We start from the raw sequence: 6,010 nt of genomic DNA, 5'->3' as shown, positions 1-6,010 counted from the left end.
TTAACAATTAAAATGACAGAAAAAAAAAAAAAAAAGTACCCAACTCCGTTTACCCTCGACCTCCACTTTCCCTAAACTACCTTTCTTTCTCGTCCTCCCAATCTCCATGACCATACATTGACATGGCGTATTTTTCGATGCTGAAGAAGACGGATCATCTGGTGAGACCGATCTCGGATGTGAAGATGAGGACCAACTAGACGAAGGCGTTGGTAACCAAGGATTCAATCGGAAAAGGGCAAGAAGATATCGGTTTCGACTTGGGGCTGGCTCAAAGTCAGCATGCATGTGGTTTGTAGAGAGGACGAAGGGAAGAAGAGATCAACGGAAGGGGGCTTGTCAGCGCTTTGAATGCTGGTTGGGGTGGACCGATAGTAGACATGGTGGTTGACGTAAGAGTGGTGTTTGTAGCAATGGTGGTTGAAATGGTGGTAAAGACAATTTTATTGCTATAAAACTTCAAATTAATTTTCTATGCCACCAAAAATCAAAAGAATATATCAAATATGAAGTCATAAGCTTTGATACCATTCAAAGACACACTCATGATGCTACCTTGCTGAGGAAAATACACGAGCTTTATGGGTCGCTTTGGCAGATCGTTTCGATCACCAAAGATACATCTTCTTGCCCTTAAAGCAAGACACAACTGGCAGCATTTACGCTTCCAAGACTTTAAGTTTGTGAATGAATACAGTTCTGAAGTTTGTTCGATCCAATCACTTCTCAAGTTCTATAACGAGGACTTGATAGAGGAGGATTTCCTGGAGAAGACCTATTCAACCTTCTTTGCGACCAATATTGTCTTGTAGCAACAATACAGGGCTCAGAAGTTCACTAAGTTTTTCAAATTTGATCACTGTTTTACTTCTTACTGAAAAGCGGAAACAACTGTTGATGAAGAATCATCAAGCTTGACCTACTGGAGGGACCGCTGTGCCTGAAGAACACAATAGCGAAAATTGATGCCTGAACTGCCGTTTCAAGCATGGTAGGCACAACCAGAAGCTAGAGCCAAGGCTCACCTAAAGGAGGAAACCGGGCCCCAGAAGCGAACCTTGCTCCTAAGGCCTCAAACTTCAAGAATAAGGGAAAAGCACCTGACACCATGGATATGGACATGTGCTACTTGTTGGGATTTACGGCTCAAAATTAGGATGATGCAGAAATTAAGTTTGTGTTACCTATTTTGTTTGGTGTCCTATTTGAGTTTGAATTTGACTTCTTGGTTGGATTCCTTGCTTGGTGGAGAGATTTTGTTAATTACCTATTTGATTAGGATTTGGATTTTACTTCCAATTAGGATTAGAATTCTCATTGTAACCTAAGTCCTATGCACTATGACCTTAGGGTTAGTTTATTTTGTGTGCCACACCATTCATTTAGAGAGTTTTCTCTAAATTGGGTTTTGGGTGGAGGGCACCGTTTGGAGTCATGAGTGTGTGGCAAATTCATGGCTCATTCATTCGGCAATATGGTGAGAACCAATTTATAAGTTAGAGAACAATTTGGGAGAATTATGGTTGGTCGAGTTCTCTACTTGTTTGGTTCAAGGTTTGTAATTTGTGGGATTTGGGTTGTGAGAGTTAAAACACTCTTTTGTAATCTTCGTTTGTTTAGTGAAATTCCGCGCCGTGCTTTGCCCGTGGACGTAGGCTTTACGCTAAACCATGTAAATCTCGTGTTCTTTTGAGGTAGTTTTTAGTTTTTGCATATGATGTTGATATTTGGTACTTTGTTAGCATTTGCTTCCGTTTGTGCATAAAAGTACAAGTGGTATCAGAGCCAGGTTTCGGCTTAGGCTTTGCTTGCCAATCATTATGAAGTTTTTTGTATCATTGGCGAAATTTGATATTCGAAGAATTTGATGGGAGGAATGATCTTGGGAGTTTGTATATCAAATCCTTTGTTCGTCTTTGAGGCAATGTTTGTTCACTCTGCATTTGTCATAAGGTGGAGTTTGATGTTCGAGACTTTCTTGAAGTGTTCACACTTTTTGGTTCATTTGTTCGAAGCTTTGTATAGAATTTTTGGCTCAATTTGTTAGTTTCCGTAATGGGATTTGTTGGAGAAGGCATAGAAGGAAATTTCAAGATTTGAAGACTTTTGGATTTTTTGAGTCGTGGTGGAGATCAATTTCGAAAGAATTTGGTGATCACTTTGTGTTTGTATTTGTTATTCTATTTGAAGTTTGTATTTGATTTTGAAGTTTGCTAATTTTTCGCCGGGGTGGAGATTGTTGAGATTTACAGCTCTGAATTAGGATGATGCATAAATTAGGTTTGTGTTACCTATTTTGTTTCGTGTTGTATTTGAATTTGGATTTGACTTCTTGGTTGGATTCCTTGCTTGGTGTAGATATTTTGTTAATTACCTATTTGATTAGGATTTGGATTTTACTTCCAATTAGGATTAGTATTCTCATTGTAACCTAAGTCCTATGTGCTATAAATAAGACCTTAGGGTTAGTTTATTTTGTGTGCCTTACCATTAGTTTAGCGAGTTTTCTCTAATTGGGTTTTGGGTGGAGGTCACTGGTTGGAGTCATGAGTGGCAAATTCATGGCTCATTCATTCGGCAATTTGGTGAGAACCAATTTGTAAGTCAGAGAACAATTTGGGAGAATCTTCTTTATTTGTTTGAGTTCTCTACTCATTTGGTTTAAGGTTTGTAATTTGCAAGGTTCTAAAAAACGCTAGGTGCTAGTCAGGCAGTGGGCAGGGGCCTAGCGCCTAGGCGGATTTATGTAAATTTATTGTATATTTTGTAAATAAGTGCTTATTTACACTTTAAAAATACACACACACACACACACACACACTTGTATGGATAATAAAAGAATGATAAAATGCAAAAATAGAAGTTGAAGAATACAATAAAGTACATCAATCCAACAAATTCAATATTTAAAAAACAGTAAACATATAATCATAATTAGGACTATTCTTGGATGATGGACTAAATTTTTCTTATTCATGATTCTTGCATTGAATTGGACATAGACTAAATTATATAACCTTGTTGTATCTAGTTTATTTCTTTTCTTTATATCCCCTCAAAAGTGCTCCAATTCATTTCACGATTGGATGAACTTGTAATTAGTCCATCCTTTGCAAATTAGGTACACCATTTCCACAAGTATACCACTATGAAACTAAAAAAGAAAAAAGCACACGATTAATTAAAAAAAAAAAAAAAAATCAAACTGCCTAGGACCGCCTAAGCGGCTGCCTAGCTCCAGATCGATTTTTTGAAATGATTTGCACTGAATCACGGTGGCCCTTCACCGTCTAGCACCTATGTGGTCGCATAGGCCGATTTTAAGAACACTGGTAATTTTTGAGATTTGGGTTGAAAGAGTTAAACACTCTTTTGTAATCTCCGTTTGTTTAGTGAAATTCCTCACCGTGCTGCACCCGTGGACGTTGGCCTTACGCCAAATCACGTAAATATTTTGTGTTCTTTTGAGATTTTTTTTAGTTTTCACATATAATGTTGATATTTGGTACTTTGATAGAAGTTGCTTATGTTTGTGCATAAAAGTACAACACTACCGTTGTGGTTCGAAGGACCATTGTCCAATGTTTGCCGAGCTCCTCCCATGGTCATAGCTGAGTATTATTCTAGTCGTAAGAGGTTTTAATCAAACTTTGCTCAAGTAGATGAACCAAAGAACACAAAGATGGAGGTATCTGACTTTCAGAAGGATGTTGCCCCGATGGAAGATTAGATTCTTGGTCATAGGCCCAAATTTGGCCAAATTTTACCCCCTGAGCCGAATTCCCTATGTTGGGCGAACCCCTATGTTATTTTTTGGTTCAAGTTTTGAACAATTTCCTTTTATGTCTGGATTATTTTGTTGGTGTTTGTCTTAATTTTGGATATTAAGTTTTATGGATTATTTTCTCGAATAATGAATTGAATAAAATTTATGTTTACGAACCTTTTATGTATGTGACAATTCAATTAATTTATTTCTAGATATGACTAGTAGGGAAGTTAGTTGTCTTGCAAATAGTGCAACCACGCACACCGTTGAATGCACCTATTTCACTAACTTCGTACCTAAGAATGCACCCTTTCAGGTCCATCCAACTTGATCGAAGGATACGGACAGGCCCGCATAGTGTTGTCCAATGACACTGAATTGACCATTAAAGAGACACTTTATGCTCCACGTTCTGTAAGAATGTAGTTGAGCTTTAAAGATACTTGAGAGAATAACTATCACGATGAAACCTATGTAGAAAATGGAGCTGAATTTTTGTGCATCACTTCTTATGAATATGGCTAGAAGCGTATTCTAGAGAAGATGGAGCATATCCCGAGTGAATTGTATACTACAACCATATGCCCATTGAATGCCACTATGTGGTTGGCCCTACCTTAAGGACTGCATACAAAATTTTGCTTTAGCGTGGCCGTTTAGGACATCCTGGACGAGTTGTGATGCGTGATCCTCAAATCTTCACACGGGGATCCCCTAACGCGAAGCTTAGGCACGATCCAAAAGGATATAGCATGCCAAACTTGCTCTATAAGAAAGCTCATCCTTCAACTTTCCTATGATAAGATTCATTCTTATCCTCCTACTTTTCTGCAAAGAATTTAGGAGGATATTGGCGGACCTATTCAACCACCTTGCGAACCATTTAAATACTTTATGGTATTGGTTGACGCTTCCACACGTTGGCCACACATGTGCTTATTGTCTACAAAAAACGTTGTATTCTTCAAATTGTTGGGTCAGGTTATCAAGTTCAGGGCTCACCACCCTGATTGGATAATGTTGGAGAACTCACATTGAAAACTGTTCTCTAGCAATATTCAATCGAATAGATTTGATTGAATAATCAGGGTTGTGCGCCCTGAACTTAAACATCCAGCATGTCGGTTGGGATTGAAGTTGAACATCTAGTACCTTATTTTCATACTCAAAACCACCTGACATAAGCTTTCATTAAGCGCTTTCAAATGATTGCTCAATCATTGGTCATACGTACCAAGCTCCTGATCGCTGCTTTGGGTTATGCAATATTGCACGCGGCTATGTAGGTTCGTTTGAGGCTTGTCGCGACCCAACCATATAATGCCCTTCAGTTGGTTACCAGATACAAACCCGACATGCGATAAACGTTTTTGGTTGTGTGATTTTTATGCCGATTGCACCGCCCTTATGTACTAAAATAAGTTATCAGAGAAGGATGAAAATCTATGTCGATTATGATTCTCCTTTTATCATTCATTACTTAGAACCTTTGACATGCGATCTCTTTACCACTCGTTTCGCAGATTGTCACTTCTATGAGATAGTTTTCTAGTCGTTAGGGGGAGATAAAAATGTCAACAGTCCTGAATAACGATGTGAATTATCATGGACGACTCATTTTTTATCTCATTTAGATATCTACACCACATAGTTTGAGACTGAAGTGCGATGCATCCTAGATAGAGCGGAGCTTAGAGTATGCCAGATGCTTTCATTGATCTAACGAGAGTAAAGAGATCACATATACCAGCTACAAACGTGCTTGCAAAGATGGATGTACCAAATGTACAACAGACTTCCTTCTTGGAAGGACGAAACACCCCCGTGGCAGACCTCTATACTTTGGTGGCTAACCAATCCTTTGCTCCTACCTAGAAGCTTGGTAGACCCTTTGGTTCAAATGATTCACAACCTCAGAAGGCGAAACCCACAACACAAGCTGTTAATCGTACCGTGAATTTGACCATTGCTTACTTATTCTATCCAACACATGAAGATATTATAGATTATAAAAGGGCCTTGGAACAGACAAATCTATCTCTCGAGAATCGAGAGATTTCGGTCCACTATACTAGCTTGGATAATGTTTGGTGTAGAAATGAGATGATAATCGGCGATGCATTAGCATAGGCAGCAGTTACTGAGATTATGCTAACCAATGACATTAAACCTCGTTCCATTGAAGAATGTCACTGTAGAACTGATTGGTCAAACTGGAACCAAGCAATCCAAGTCGAACTC

Source organism: Pyrus communis, chromosome 1, assembly GCF_963583255.1.
Source record: "Pyrus communis chromosome 1, drPyrComm1.1, whole genome shotgun sequence".
NCBI classification, from domain to species: Eukaryota; Viridiplantae; Streptophyta; class Magnoliopsida; order Rosales; family Rosaceae; genus Pyrus; species Pyrus communis.
Note: the sequence above shows the minus strand (reverse complement) of the source record.